The sequence below is a fragment of the Oncorhynchus mykiss genome, chromosome 24, assembly GCF_013265735.2.
Source record: "Oncorhynchus mykiss isolate Arlee chromosome 24, USDA_OmykA_1.1, whole genome shotgun sequence".
In the NCBI taxonomy this organism is placed as follows: Eukaryota; Metazoa; Chordata; class Actinopteri; order Salmoniformes; family Salmonidae; genus Oncorhynchus; species Oncorhynchus mykiss.
This window is the reverse complement of record NC_048588.1, coordinates 42,295,544-42,312,413: the sequence shown is the minus strand read 5'-3', so window position 1 is coordinate 42,312,413 and position 16,870 is coordinate 42,295,544. Positions and strand designations below refer to the sequence as shown.

Here is a 16,870-nt window from a genome sequence, read left to right as displayed (position 1 = left end):
AGAGAGAGAGAGGGAGAGAGAGAGAGAGACAGAGAGAGAGAGAGAGAGAGAGAGAGAGAGAAGGGGAGAGAGAGAGAGAGAGAGAGAGGAGGGGAGAGAGAGAGAGAGCGAGAGAGAGAGAGACAGAGAGAGAGAGAGAGAGAGAGAGAGAGAGACAGAGAGAGAGAGAGAGAGAGAGAGAGAGAGGGAGAGAGAGAGAGAGAGAGAGAGAGAGAGAGAGAGAGAGAGAGAGAGAGAGCGAGACAGAGAGAGAGAGAGAGAGAGAGAGAGAGAGAGAGAGAAAGAGAGAGAGAGAGAGAGAGAGAGAGAGAGACAGAGAGAGAAATAGATACAGATTGTTGGACAACCACACACTCTCTCCTACACCTATTACCATTCAGTTCAAAGGCATTCCAATGGTTTAACACTGAGGATGACGATTAAGTCACAACTGCTTCTCCCTTTTCCCCTTTGAAGAGGAAGACAACTTGTGAGTTCTCTCTCCAACATCGCAAATAGTTGGCAAATCATTTCACTGTTTTAAATGGCACCATGCACCTTTTAACTACTGCGTTTATGGTCTGCAATGCACAGTCAGCATTTTCATAACAAGGTGAACACAAAGACTCAGCTGAGAACAGTTATTACCTACAGTGTGTATCCATCAGAGGTGTGTGGTTCTAAGGAACAGGGTTCTGTATGGACAACCCTGCTGGAGGCTTTGCATTGCATTTCCATATTAGACTGACTGTCTGAACACCTAGCTCACCAATGACCCTGTGATCTCATTCAAATTCATATTCGATTGTTCCAATAGTTCAAATTCATATTCTATTGTTCCAATAGTTCGAATTCATATTCTATTGTTCCAATAGTTCTAATTCATATTCTATTGTTCCAACAGTTCTAATTCATATTCTATTGTTCCAATAGTTCTAATTCATCTTCTATTGTTCCAATAGTTCTAATTCATATTCTATTGTTCCAACAGTTCTAATTAATATTCTATTGTTCCAATAGTTCTAATTCATATTCTATTGTTCCAATAGTTCTAATTCATATTCTATTGTTCCAACAGTTCTAATTAATATTCTATTGTTCCAATAGCTCTAGTTAAAGAAGCTGTTAAAAACTGACATCACCTACATATCAAGACTATTTATGGTGAGTCATAATTACACTGGTCCATTGTGTAATAGTGTCAAATCAAATCAAATGTTACTTGTCACATGCTGCAAATACAACAGACCTTACAGTCCAATGCTTACTGACAAGCCCTTGAACCAACAATGCAGTTTTAAGAAGAAAAATGTGCTAAAGGAAGTATTTATTCAAACAAACTGAAGTAAAAAATAGATACAAAAACTCTAAATAATAACATACATTCAAAAAAGTGAATCTGCCAGGTAAAGAAATTATGTAATTACCATTCAAAGCATGGCTCATTTTAGCAACCAGGTCACTGGGCTTAACTCACATGCATGTGCATACACCAAACCACCTCATTATACAGAACACTACACACAACCACCTCATTATACAGAACACTACACACAACCACCTCATTATACAGTACACTACACACAACCACCTCATTATACAGAACACTACACACAACCACCTCATTATACAGTACGCTACACACAACCACCTCATTATACAGTACACTACACACAACCACCTCATTATACAGTACACTACACACAACCACCTCATTATACAGAACACTACACACAACCACCTCATTATACAGTACACTACACACAACCACCTCATTATACAGTACGCTACACACAACCACCTCATTATACAGTACACTACACACAACCACCTCATTATACAGTACACTACACACAACCACCTCATTATACAGTACGCTACACACAACCACCTCATTATACAGTACACTACACACAACCACCTCATTATACAGTACACAACACACAACCACCTCATTATACAGTACACTACACACAACCACCTCATTATACAGTACACAACACACAACCACCTCATTATACAGTACACTACACACAACCACCTCATTATACAGTACACTACACACAACCACCTCATTATATAGTACACTACACACAACCACCTCATTATATAGTACACTACACACAACCACCTCATTATACAGTACACTACACACAACCACCTCATTATACAGAACACTACACACAACCACCTCATTATACAGAACACTACACACAACCACCTCATTATACAGTACACTACACACAACCACCTCATTATACAGTACACTACACACAACCACCTCATTATACAGTACACTACACACAACCACCTCATTATACAGTACACTACACACAACCACCTCATTATACAGTACACTACACACAACCACCTCATTATACAGTACACTACACACAACCACCTCATTATACAGTACACTACACACAACCACCTCATTATACAGAATACTACACACAACCACCTCATTATACAGAACACTACACACAACCACCTCATTATACAGTACACTACACACAACCACCTCATTATACAGTACACTACACACAACCATCTCATTATATAGGACACTACACACAAGCCAAATAAAAGCCACATGTGATTAGTACATACAGTACCAGTGTAGTAATCAGGAAGAGATAATAACTAGCCGGGAGAACAAAACTATAGTGGAGGAATGACTACACTTTGCAGTTATAGCAATCTTTTACAATCAGAGATGGTGCCTTGGGTATGGCGTGTGTGTGTGTGTGTGTGTGTGTGTGTGTGTGTGTGTGTGTGTGTGTGTGTGTGTGTGTGTGTGTGTGTGTGTGTGTGTGTGTGTGTGTGTTCTGGGAGAGATCCGGCCATAGAGAGGGAATGAATGGCGTTGGAAAATAAGAGGGTGATGACAGATTGTTGACAGGGTAGAAGGAGAGAAAGTACAGCTTTGGACAGAAAAGCTCCTTAACCATAATGTATTGTAATGGGGGAGGCCTTTCTCCTGAAACATAATGTATTATAATGGGGGAGGCCTTTCTCCTGAAACATAATGTACTGTAATGGGGGAGGCCTTTCTCCTGAAACATAATGTACTGTAATGGGGGAGGCCTTTCTCCTGAAACATAATGTACTGTAATGGGGGAGGCCTTTCTCCTGAAACATAATGTACTGTATTGGGGGAGGCCTTTCTCCTGAAACATAATGTACTGTAATGGGGGAGGCCTTTCTCCTGAAACATAATGTACTGTAATGGGGGAGGCCTTTCTCCTGAAACATAATGTACTGTAATGGGGGAGGCCTTTCTCCTGAAACATAATGTATTGTAATGGGGGAGGCCTTTCTCCTGAAACATTATGTATTGTAATGGGGGAGGCCTTTCTCCTGAAACATTATGTACTGTAATGGGGGAGGCCTTTCTCCTGAAACATAATGTATTGTAATGGGGGAGGCCTTTCTCCTGAAACATAATGTATTGTAATGGGGGAGGCCTTTCTCCTGAAACATAATGTACTGTAATGGGGGAGGCCTTTCTCCTGAAACATAATGTACTGTAATGGGGGAGGCCTTTCTCCTGAAACATAATGTATTGTAATGGGGGAGGCCTTTCTCCTGAAACATAATGTATTGTAATGGGGGAGGCCTTTCTCCTGAAACATAATGTATTGTAATGGGGGAGGCCTTTCTCCTGAAACATAATGTACTGTAATGGGGGAGGCCTTTCTCCTGAAACATAATGTATTGTAATGGGGGAGGCCTTTCTCCTGAAACATAATGTACTGTAATGGGGGAGGCCTTTCTCCTGAAACATAATGTACTGTAATGGGGGAGGCCTTTCTCCTGAAACATAATGTACTGTAATGGGGGAGGCCTTTCTCCTGAAACATAATGTATTGTAATGGGGGAGGCCTTTCTCCTGAAACATAATGTACTGTAATGGGGGAGGCCTTTCTCCTGAAACATAATGTACTGTAATGGGGGAGGCCTTTCTCCTGAAACATAATGTACTGTAATGGGGGAGGCCTTTCTCCTGAAACATAATGTATTGTAATGGGGGAGGCCTTTCTCCTGAAACATAATGTACTGTAATGGGGGAGGCCTTTCTCCTGAAACATAATGTACTGTAATGGGGGAGGCCTTTCTCCTGAAACATAATGTACTGTAATGGGGGAGGCCTTTCTCCTGAAACATAATGTATTGTAATGGGGGAGGCCTTTCTCCTGAAACATAAATGGGGGGGGGGGGGGGGGGGGGGGCTTTCTCCTTAACCATAATACTAATGTAGTTACGTTAAAGGATGTATCACAGTTGAGACGAGGAGCCATGTTTATATATACCCGTACCGCCATATGACCATGACCCTGAATCCAAAAACACCTGATTCTACCAAACAAGGTCCTGATGATTAGCTGATCAGTACAATCAGGTAGGTTAGTGTTAGTGTTTTGGGTTTGAAAAACAGCGTCTGTTTAGCCTCTAACTCTTCAGGACTAGGGGGTTTTACAGCAGAAATATGTTTTAAATCAACCCCAGAAAAACCACTCCCCTCCACTGTTTTATATTCAACAGAAAGGTAAACACCCAGACTTGGCTGGTGCAGTGATTCTCTATGGGTCGCTGCTGAGTATTGCACACTGAAGGTTGTACGGTTGAATCCCTGGTGGGATATGCTTGTAACACACCGGGGGTCAGAATCAGATAATTTTCCCCGTTTCGCTCCAGTAAGTACTTCGTCATTCCCTGAATGTGTATGTGTATCAATCATGGGCTTGTCATCAGGGACAGAGCCAGAAACCAAGCAAAAACAGACCATGCTGATGTTATTCAACCAGAACCCAGTAGGACTAGTCTATAACAGGACATGATGGTGTTTTTCAACCAGAACCCAGTAGGACTAGTCTATAACAGGACATTATGGTGTTATTCAACCAGAACCCAGTAGGACTAGTCTATAACAGGACATTATGGTGTTATTCAACCAGAACCCAGTAGGACTAGTCTATAACAGGACATTATGGTGTTTTTCAACCAGAACCCAGTAGGACTAGTCTATAACAGGACATTATGGTGTTATTCAACCAGAACCCAGTAGGACTTGTCTATAACAGGCATCTAAGAGAGAAAACCAACATGGTCCTATTTTGGACCACCTTCTCCAAATGTTCTACTTATAGAAATGACATCATTTATGGATGTTCTGGTTTTATAAATCTGACTTTACAGGTTCAAGGTGACACGGGCTTAGTTTGTTTACCAACAGCTCTGAATACCCAACATGCAGTTCTCCTCTTCCTGATTTCTGATGTTGACAAACAACTTCCTGCCAGGGCATAAGGCCTTCTGGGAAATATCTGGTAGCTTCTCGTTAAATATACCATGGATGGCACAAACAACAGGCCTGTGTGTTAGAGAAAAAGACTTACACCTGACCATAACTCTCTGTCTCTGCCATAACTTTTCTTCCTGTGTCTTACAAGAATATGACCTTTCTATTTCCTCCATCTATCCTCGTTCTCCTCACCTCCTTATTAATTGAACACTTGATTACCAAAACCGGTCCACTGTCAGGTCCTTACCTTCCAATCCAGCAACAGCCAATGTGGATCCTAATAAAATACTAAATCTCCATGACAGTCAGGAGCCTTGTCCGAAATCGGTCTTGCCTACCACTTACTAAAACTGCAAACTATGTTCTAATAGTTTTACATACTATTTGGAATGTTTTGTTTAGTAAATACTACATAATATTACATCACTACTACATTACTACATACTATTCAGAAAGTATTGTTTAGTAAATACTACATACTATTACTACTACATTACTACATATTATTTAGAACGTATTGTTTAGTGAACACTATATACCATTACTACTACATTACTACATACTATTTGGAACACATTGCTTAGTAAATACTACTTACTATTACTACTACATTACTACATACTATTCAGAACGTATTGTTTAGTAAATACTACATACTATTCAGAAAGTATTGTTTAGTAAATACTACATACTATTCAGAAAGTATTGTTTAGTAAATACTACATACTATTGAGAAAGTATTGTTTAGTAAATACTACATACTATTCAGAAAGTATTGTTTAGTAAATACGAAGCAAGAAATATCAACGTACTGATCCTAGTGAGAACATCTAATGTGTAACTGCATTTATTCCCGCCATTCGGTCATTTTGGTCCAGCGCACCCCTCCTGCTTTTCATCTAGTGGAAATACTATTACTATTGACGAAGAGACTCGTCTCTGGAGATCCAGCTTGGTTTTTTCAGCTGTTGTCAAATAAACAACTCTCTTCCTGAAAGCAGAGCAGTGCAATTCTACTAGATGAAAAGCCGAACTGGGTATGACATCCTGACATTTAAAACGGACTCCATTTTCAATATGTCACATATTATAAAAACCTTCTATTTCCGGCACTGTCGGAGTTAGAAGCAGCAGCATTAACATCTGCTAATCACATGTATGTGACCAATAACATCTGCTAATCACATGTATGTGACCAATAACATCTGCTCATCACATGTATGTGACCAATAACATTTGATTTGATTTTTAACCAAAATGCCTACTAAGTACGGGTATTCGGACATACCCAGTGAACCCCCCTGATGCCCAGTCTACCCAGTGAATCCCCCTGATGCCCAGTCTACCCAGTGAATCCCCCTGATGCCCAGTCTACCCAGTGAACCCCCCTGATTCCCAGTCTACCCAGTGAACCCCCCTGATTCCCAGTCTACCCAGTGAACCCCCCTGATTCCCAGTCTACCCAGTGAACCCCCCTGATGCCCAGTCTACCCAGTGAACCCCCCTGATGCCCAGTCTACCCAGTGAACCCCCCTGATTCCCAGTCTACCCAGTGAACCCCCCTGATTCCCAGTCTACCCAGTGAACCCCCCTGATTCCCAGTCTACCCAGTGAACCCCCCTGATTCCCAGTCTACCCAGTGAACCCCCCTGATTCCCAGTCTACCCAGTGAACCCCCCTGATGCCCAGTCTACCCAGTGAACCCCCCTGATGCCCAGTCTACCCAGTGAACCCCCCTGATGCCCAGTCTACCCAGTGAACCCCCCTGATGCCCAGTCTACCCAGTGAACCCCCCTGATGCCCAGTCTACCCAGTGAACCCCCCTGATGCCCAGTCTACCCAGTGAACCCCCCTGATGCCCAGTCTACCCAGTGAATCCCCCTGATGCCCAGTCTACCCAGTGAACCCCCCTGATTCCCAGTCTACCCAGTGAACCCCCCTGAAGCCCAGTCTACCCAGTGAACCCCCCTGATAGCCAGTCTACCCAGTGAACCCCCTGATGCCCAGTCTACCCAGTGAACCCCCCTGATGCCCAGTCTACCCAGTGAATCCCCCTGAAGCCCAGTCTACCCAGTGAACCCCCCTGATGCCCAGTCTACCCAGTGAACCCCCCTGAAGCCCAGTCTACCCAGTGAACCCCCCTGATGCCCAGTCTACCCAGTGAACCCCCCTGAAGCCCAGTCTACCCAGTGAACCCCCTGATGCCCAGTCTACCCAGTGAACCCCCCTGATGCCCAGTCTACCCAGTGAACCCCCCAGATGCCCAGTCTACCCAGTGAACCCCCCTGAGGCCCAGTCTACCCAGTGAATCCCCCTGAAGCCCAGTCTACCCAGTGAACCCCCCTGATGCCCAGTCTACCCAGTGAACCCCCCTGATGCCCAGTCTACCCAGTGAACCCCCCTGAGGCCCAGTCTACCCAGTGAACCCCCCTGATGCCCAGTCTACCCAGTGAACCCTCCTGATGCCCAGTCTACCCAGTGAATCCCCCTGAAGCCCAGTCTACCCAGTGAACCCCCTGATGCCCAGTCTACCCAGTGAACCCCCCTGATGCCCAGTCTACCCAGTGAACCCCCTGATGCCCAGTCTACCCAGTGAACCCCCTGATGCCCAGTCTACCCAGTGAACCCCCCTGAAGACCAGTCTACCTAGTGAACCCCCCTGAAGCCCAGTCTACCCAGTGAACCCCCCTGATGCCCAGTCTACCCAGTGAATCCCCCTGAAGCCCAGTCAACCCAGTGACCCATCCTGATGCCCAGTCTACCCAGTGAACCCCACTGATGCCCAGTCTACCCAGTGAACCCCCCTGATGCCCAGTCTACCCATTGAACCCCCCTGATGCCCAGTCTACCCAGTGAACCCCCCTTATGCCCAGTCTACCCAGTGAACCCCCCTGATGCCCAGTCTACCCAGTGAACCCCCCTGATGCCCAGTCTACCCAGTGAATCCCCCTGAAGCCCAGTCTACCCAGTGAACCCATCTGAAGCCCAGTCTACCCAGTGAATCCCCCTGAAGCCCAGTCTACCCAGTGAACCCCCCTGATAGCCAGTCTACCCAGTGAACCCCCCTGATGCCCAGTCTACCCAGTGAACCCCCCTGATGCCCAGTCTACCCAGTGAACCCCCCTGATAGCCAGTCTACCCAGTGAACCCCCCTGATGCCCAGTCTACCCAGTGAACCCCCCTGATGCCCAGTCTACCCAGTGAACCCCCCTGATGCCCAGTCTACCCAGTGAACCCCCCTGATAGCCAGTCTACCCAGTGAACCCCCCTGATGCCCAGTCTACCCAGTGAACCCCCTGATGCCCAGTCTACCCAGTGAATCCCCCTGATGCCCAGTCTACCCAGTGAACCCCCCTGATGCCCAGTCTACCCAGTGAACCCCCTGATGCCCAGTCTACCCAGTGAACCCCCCTGATAGCCAGTCTACCCAGTGAACCCCCCTGAAGCCCAGTCTACCCAGTGAACCCCCCTGATGCCCAGTCTACCCAGTGAACCCCCCTGATGCCCAGTCTACCCAGTGAACCCCCCTGATGCCCAGTCTACCCAGTGAACCCCCCTGAAGCCCAGTCTACCCAGTGAACCCCCCTGATGCCCAGTCTACCCAGTGAACCCATCTGAAGCCCAGTCTACCCAGTGAATCCCCCTGAAGCCCAGTCTACCCAGTGAATCCCCCTTATGCCCAGTCTGCCCAGTGAATCCCCCTGATTCCCAGCCTACCCAGTGAATCCCCCTGAAGCCCAGTCTACCCAGTGAATCCCCCTGAAGCCCAGTCTACCCAGTGAACCCATCTGAAGCCCAGTCTACCCAGTGAATCCCCCTGAAGCCCAGTCTACCCAGTGAGTCCCCCTGATGCCCTGTAGACTGGCCCAGTGCAGCTCCAGAACATCTGGGCCCCTCATGTTCCACACTGCTTCAGAAAAATGCTTTATCCTCCAGAGAGATACATTTATCTCATTGTACCCAACCATGAAGAGTCCTATTCAAAGACATGTCTGCTATTCAGAAATGAATAGCAGGGGGGGGGGGGGGGGGGGGTAGCTAGCTTAATGACTCCAGTGGATTGAATGACAGAATGCCTGATTGATGTGCATCCCTACCCCCACATCTCAGTTGTCTGCATTGGTTTCTTCTCCCTACCCCCACATCTGAGTTGTCTGCATTGGTTTCTTCTCCCTACCTCCTCATCTCAGTTGTCTACAGTGGTTTCTTCTCCCTACCCCCTCATCTCAGTTGTCTACAGTGGTTTCTTCTCCCTACCCCCTCATCTCAGTTGTCTACAGTGGTTTCTTCTCCCTACCCCCTCATCTCAGTTGTCTACAGTGGTTTCTTCTCCCTTCCCCCTCATCTCAGTTGTCTACAGTGGTTTCTTCTCCCTACCCCCTCATCTCAGTTGTCTACAGTGTTTTCTTCTCCCTACCCCCACATCTCAGTTGTCTACAGTGGTTTCTTCTCCCTACCTCCTCACATCTCAGTTGTCTACAGTGGTTTCTTCTCCCTACCCCCTCATCTCAGTTGTCTACAGTGGTTTCTTATCCCTTCCCCCTCATCTCAGTTGTCTACAGTGGTTTCTTCTCCCTACCCCCTCATCTCAGTTGTCTACAGTGGTTTCTTCTCCCTACCCCCTCATCTCAGTTGTCTACAGTGGTTTCTTCTCCCTTCCCCCTCATCTCAGTTGTCTACAGTGGTTTCTTCTCCCTACCCCCTCATCTCAGTTGTCTACAGTGTTTTATTCTCCCTACCCCCACATCTCAGTTGTCTACAGTGGTTTCTTCTCCCTACCCCCACATCTCAGTTGTCTACAGTGGTTTCTTCTCCCTACCCCCTCATCTCAGTTGCCTACAGTGGTTTCTTCTCCCTACCCCTTCATCTCAGTTGTCTACAGTGGTTTCTTCTCCCTATCCCCTCATCTCAGTTGTTTTCAGTGGTTTCTTCTCCCTACCCCCACATCTCAGTTGTCTACAGTGGTTTCTTCTCCCTACCCCCTCATCTCAGTTGTCTACAGTGGTTTCTTCTCCCTACCCCCACATCTCAGTTGTCTACAGTGGTTTATTCTCTCTACCCCCACATCTCAGTTGTCTACAGTGGTTTCTTCTCCCTACCCCCACATCTCAGTTGTCTACAGTGGTTTCTTCTCCCTAGCCCCACATCTCAGTTGTCTACAGTGGTTTCTTCTCCCTACCCCCACATCTCAGTTGTCTACAGTGGTTTCTTCTCCCTACCCCCTCATCTCAGTTGTCTACAGTGGTTTCTTCTCCCCACCCTCACATCTCAGTTGTCTACAGTGGTTTCCTCTCCCTACCCCCACATCTCAGTTGTCTACAGTGGTTTATTCTCCCTACCCCATCATCTCAGTTGCCTACAGTGGTTTCTTCTCCCTACCCCCTCATCTCAGTTGTCTACAGTGGTTTCTTCTCCCTACCCCCACATCTCAGTTGTCTACAGTGGTTTCTTCTCCCTACCCCCTCATCTCAGTTGTCTACAGTGGTTTCTTCTCCCTACCCCCTCATCTCAGTTGTCTACAGTGGTTTCTTCTCCCTACCCCCTCATCTCAGTTGTCTACAGTGGTTTCTTCTCCCTACCTCCTCATCTCAGTTGTCTACAGTGTTTTATTCTCCCTACCCCCACATCTCAGTTGTCTACAGTGGTTTCTTCTCCCTACCCCCTCATCTCAGTTGTCTACAGTGGTTTCTTCTCCCTACCCCCTCATCTCAGTTGTCTACAGTGGTTTCTTCTCCCTACCTCCTCATCTCAGTTGTCTACAGTGTTTTATTCTCCCTACCCCCACATCTCAGTTGTCTACAGTGGTTTCTTCTCCCTACCCCCACATCTCAGTTGTCTACAGTGGTTTATTCTCCCTACCCCATCATCTCAGTTGCCTACAGTGGTTTCTTCTCCCTACCCCCTCATCTCAGTTGTCTACAGTGGTTTCTTCTCCCTACCCCCACATCTCAGATGTCTACAGTGGTTTCTTCTCCCTACCCCCTCATCTCAGTTGCCTACAGTGGTTTCTTCTCCCTACCCCCTCATCTCAGTTGTCTACAGTGGTTTCTTCTCCCTATCCCCTCATCTCAGTTGTTTTCAGTGGTTTCTTCTCCCTACCCCCACATCTCAGTTGTCTACAGTGGTTTCTTCTCCCTACCCCCTCATCTCAGTTGTCTACAGTGGTTTCTTCTCCCTACCCCCACATCTCAGTTGTCTACAGTGGTTTATTCTCTCTACCCCCACATCTCAGTTGTCTACAGTGGTTTCTTCTCCCTACCCCCACATCTCAGTTGTCTACAGTGGTTTCTTCTCCCTACCCCCACATCTCAGTTGTCTACAGTGGTTTCTTCTCCCTACCCCCACATCTCAGTTGTCTACAGTGGTTTCTTCTCCCTACCCCCTCATCTCAGTTGTCTACAGTGGTTTCTTCTCCCTACCCTCACATCTCAGTTGTCTACAGTGGTTTCTTCTCCCTACCCCCACATCTCAGTTGTCTACAGTGGTTTATTCTCCCTACCCCATCATCTCAGTTGCCTACAGTGGTTTCTTCTCCCTACCCCCTCATCTCAGTTGTCTACAGTGGTTTCTTCTCCTTACCCCCACATCTCAGTTGTCTACAGTGGTTTCTTCTCCCTACCCCCTCATCTCAGTTGTCTACAGTGGTTTCTTCTCCCTACCCCCTCATCTCAGTTGTCTACAGTGGTTTCTTCTCCCTACCCCCTCATCTCAGTTGTCTACAGTGGTTTCTTCTCCCTACCTCCTCATCTCAGTTGTCTACAGTGTTTTCTTCTCCCTACCCCCTCATCTCAGTTGTCTACAGTGGTTTCTTCTCCCTACACCCTCATCTCAGTTGTCTACAGTGGTTTCTTCTCCCTACCCCCTCATCTCAGTTGTCTACAGTGGTTTCTTCTCCCTTCCCCCTCATCTAAGTTGTCTACAGTGGTTTCTTCTCCCTACCCCCTCATCTCAGTTGTCTACAGTGTTTTCTTCTCCCTACCCCCACATCTCAGTTGTCTACAGTGGTTTCTTCTCCCTACCTCCTCACATCTCAGTTGTCTACAGTGGTTTCTTCTCCCTACCCCCTCATCTCAGTTGTCTACAGTGGTTTCTTATCCCTTCCCCCTCATCTCAGTTGTCTACAGTGGTTTCTTCTCCCTACCCCCTCATCTCAGTTGTCTACAGTGGTTTCTTCTCCCTACCCCCTCATCTCAGTTGTCTGGAGTGGTTTCTTCTCCCTACCCCCTCATCTCAGTTGTCTACAGTGGTTTCTTCTCCCTACCCCCACATCTCAGTTGTCTACAGTGGTTTCTTCTCCCTACCTCCTCATCTCAGTTGTCTACAGTGGTTTCTTCTCCCTACCCCCTCATCTCAGTTGTCTACAGTGGTTTCTTCTCCCTACCCCCTCATCTCAGTTGTCTACAGTGGTTTCTTCTCCCTTCCCCCTCATCTCAGTTGTCTACAGTGGTTTCTTCTCCCTACCTCCTCACATCTCAGTTGTCTACAGTGGTTTCTTCTCCCTACCCCCTCATCTCAGTTGTCTACATTGGTTTCTTCTCCCTACCCCCTCATCTCAGTTGTCTACAGTGGTTTCTTCTCCCTACCTCCTCACATCTCAGTTGTCTACAGTGGTTTCTTCTCCCTTCCCCCTCATCTCAGTTGTCTACAGTGGTTTCTTCTCCCTACCTCCTCATCTCAGTTGTCTACAGTGGTTTCTTCTCCCTACCCCCTCATCTCAGTTGTCTACAGTGGTTTCTTCTCCCTACCTCCTCATCTCAGTTGTCTACAGTGGTTTCTTCTGCCTACCTCCTCACACCTCAGTTGTCTACAGTGGTTTCTTCTCCCTACCCCCTCATCTCAGTTGTCTACAGTGGTTTCTTCTCCCTACCTCCTCACATCTCAGTTGTCTACAGTGGTTTCTTCTCCCTTCCCCCTCATCTCAGTTGTCTACAGTGGTTTCTTCTCCCTACCTCCTCACATCTCAGTTGTCTACAGTGGTTTCTTCTCCCTACTCCCTCATCTCAGTTGTCTACAGTGGTTTCTTCTCCCTTCCCCCTCATCTCAGTTGTCTACAGTGGTTTCTTCTCCCTACCCCCTCACATCTCAGTTGTCTACAGTGGTTTCTTCTCCCTTCCCCCTCATCTCAGTTGTCTACAGTGGTTTCTTCTCCCTACCCCCTCACATCTCAGTTGTCTACAGTGGTTTCTTCTCCCTTCCCCCTCATCTCAGTTGTCTACAGTGGTTTCTTCTCCCTACCCCCTCACATCTCAGTTGTCTACAGTGGTTTCTTCTCCCTACCTCCTCATCTCAGTTGTCTACAGTGGTTTCTTCTCCCTACCCCCTCACATCTCAGTTGTCTACAGTGGTTTCTTCTCCCTACCTCCTCATCTCAGTTGTCTACAGTGGTTTCTTCTCCCTACCCCCTCACATCTCAGTTGTCTACAGTGGTTTCTTCTCCCTACCCCCTCACATCTCAGTTGTCTACAGTGGTTTCTTCTCCCTACCCCCTCATCTCAGTTGTCTACAGTGGTTTCTTCTCCCTACCCCCTCACATCTCAGTTGTCTACAGTGGTTTCTTCTCCCTACCCCCTCATCTCAGTTGTCTACAGTGGTTTCTTCTCCCTACCCCCTCACATCTCAGTTGTCTACAGTGGTTTCTTCTCCCTACCTCCTCACATCTCCTTCATCTTCCCTGATTATCTTTGATGTATTTGACAGTTCCGGTGGAGTGGAGGACAGACGACCACATTAAACCACTGAGATGAGTAAAGGCTCTGTCTCTTTCTTGACCACTTCCTCTCTATTAGCATGGGGTCCTGACTCTGTGTCGTTACACAAACTATGAATTGATTAGATGATAGGCAACGCATTATTCGCTAGGGGAGGAAGGTAGACCCTAGTGGTTAGAGCGTTGGGCCCAGTAACTGAAATGTTGTATTATCGAATCCACGAGCTGACAAGGTAAAAATCTGTCGTTTCTGCCCCTGAACAAGGCACTGTTCCCTGGCCGTTTGTGTAAATAATAATTTGTTCTTAACTGACTTGCCTAGTTGAATATAAAAATAAAACATTTGAAAAAAGTTATACATTTTATGTTAGAAAGGGAGGATCAGGTGTGTTAGACAGGGAGGATCAGGTGTGTTAGACAGGGAGGATCAGGTGTGTTAGACAGGGAGGATCAGGTGTGTTAGAAAGGGAGGATCAGGTGTGTTGTGTTAGACAGGGAGGATCAGGTGTGTTAGAAAGGGAGGATCAGGTGTGTTGTTAGACAGGGAGGATCAGGTGTGTTAGAAAGGGAGGATCAGGTGTGTTGTGTTAGACAGAGAGGATCAGGTGTGTTAGACAGGGAGGATCAGGTGTGTTAGACAGGGAGGATCAGGTATGTTAGACAGGGAGGATCAGGTGTGTTGTGTTAGACAGGGAGGATCAGGGTGTTAGACAGGGAGGATCAGGTGTGTTAGACAGGTAGGATCAGGTGTGTTGTGTTAGACAGGGAGGATCAGGTGTGTTAGACAGGGAGGATCAGGTGTGTTAGACAGGTAGGATCAGGTGTGTTGTGTTAGACAGGGTGGATCAGGTGTGTTGTGTTAGACAGGGAGGATCAGGTGTGTTAGACAGGGAGGATCAGGTGTGTTATGTTAGACAGGGAGGATCAGGTGTGTTGTTAGACAGGGAGGATCAGGTGTGTTGTTAGACAGGGAGGATCAGCTGTGTTGTTAGACAGGGAGGATCAGGTGTGTTATGTTAGACAGGGAGGATCAGGTGTGTTAGACAGGGAGGATCAGGTGTGTTAGACAGGGAGGATCAGGTGTGTTAGACAGGGAGGATCAGGTGTGTTAGACAGGGAGGATCAGGTGTGTTAGACAGGGAGGATCAGGTATGTTAGACAGGGAGGATCAGGTGTGTTAGACAGGGAGGATCAGGTGTGTTATGTTAGACAGGGAGGATCAGGTGTGTTAGACAGGGAGGATCAAGTGTGTTAGACAGGGAGGATCAGGTGTGTTAGACAGGGAGGATCAGGTGTGTTAGACAGGTAGGATCAGGTGTGTTAGACAGGGAGGATCAGGTGTGTTAGACAGGGAGGATCAGCTGTGTTGTTAGACAGGGAGGATCAGGTGTGTTGTTAGACAGGGAGGATCAGCTGTGTTGTTAGACAGGGAGGATCAGGTGTGTTAGACAGGGAGGATCAGGTGTGTTAGACAGGGAGGATCAGCTGTGTTGTTAGACAGGGAGGATCAGGTGTGTTGTTAGACAGGGAGGATCAGCTGTGTTGTTAGAGAGGGAGGATCAGGTGTGTTAGACAGGGAGGATCAGGTGTGTTAGACAGGGAGGATCAGGTGTGTTGTTAGACAGGGAGGATCAGGTGTGTTAGACAGGGAGGATCAGGTGTGTTGTGTTAGACAGGGAGGATCAGGTGTGTTAGACAGGGAGGATCAGGTGTGTTAGACAGGGAGGATCAGCTGTGTTGTGTTAGACAGGGAGGATCAGGTGTGTTATGTTAGACAGGGAGGATCAGGTGTGTTAGACAGGGAGGATCAGGTGTGTTATGTTAGACAGGGAGGATCAGGTGTGTTAGACAGGGAGGATCAAGTGTGTTAGAGAGGGAGGATCAGGTGTGTTAGACAGGGAGGATCAGGTGTGTTAGACAGGTAGGATCAGGTGTGTTAGACAGGGAGGATCAGGTGTGTTGTTAGACAGGGAGGATCAGGTGTGTTGTTAGACAGGGAGGATCAGGTGTGTTAGACAGGGAGGATCAGCTGTGTTGTGTTAGACAGGAAGGATCAGGTGTGTTAGACAGGGAGGATCAGGTGTGTTAGACAGGGAGGATCAGCTGTGTTGTGTTAGACAGGGAGGATCAGGTGTGTTAGACAGGGAGGATCAGGTGTGTTGTGTTAGACAGGGAGGATCAGGTGTGTTAGACAGGGAGAATCAGGTGTGTTAGACAGGGAGGATCAGGTATGTTAGACAGGGAGGATCAGGTGTGTTAGACAGGGAGGATCAGGTGTGTTAGACAGGGAGGATCAGCTGTGTTGTGTTAGACAGGGAGGATCAGGTTTGTTAGACAGGGAGGATCAGGTGTGTTGTGTTAGACAGGGAGGATCAGGTGTGTTAGACAGGGAGAATCAGGTGTGTAATGTTAGACAGGGAGGATCAGGTGTGTTGTGTTAGACAGGGAGGATCAGGTGTGCAATGTTAGACAGGAAGGATCAGGTGTGTTGTGTTAGACAGGGAGGATCAGGTGTGTTAGACAGGGAGGATCAGGTGTGTTAGACAGGGAGGATCAGCTGTGTTAGACAGGGAGGATCAGCTGTGTTGTGTTAGACAGGGAGGATCAGGTGTGTAATGTTAGACAGGGAGGATCAGGTGTGTTGTGTTAGACAGGGAGGATCAGGTGTGTTAGACAGGGAGGATCAGGTGTGTTAGACAGGGAGGATCAGCTGTGTTAGACAGGGAGGATCAGCTGTGTTGTGTTAGACAGGGAGGATCAGGTGTGTTGTGTTAGACAGGGAGGATCAGGTGTGTTGTGTTAGACAGGGAGGATCAGGTGTGTTAGACAGGGAGGATCAGGTGTGTTGTGTTAGACAGGGAGGATCAGGTGTGTTGTGT

General features: G+C 47.3%; 1 protein-coding gene across 2 annotated transcripts in view; it reads right to left on the bottom strand.

The window, feature by feature from the left end:
* LOC110503413 (ventricular zone-expressed PH domain-containing protein) overlaps positions 1-16,870 on the bottom strand; it is a 195,402-nt gene that overhangs the window by 23,057 nt on the left and 155,475 nt on the right. The gene's annotated exons all lie outside the window — the stretch shown is intronic.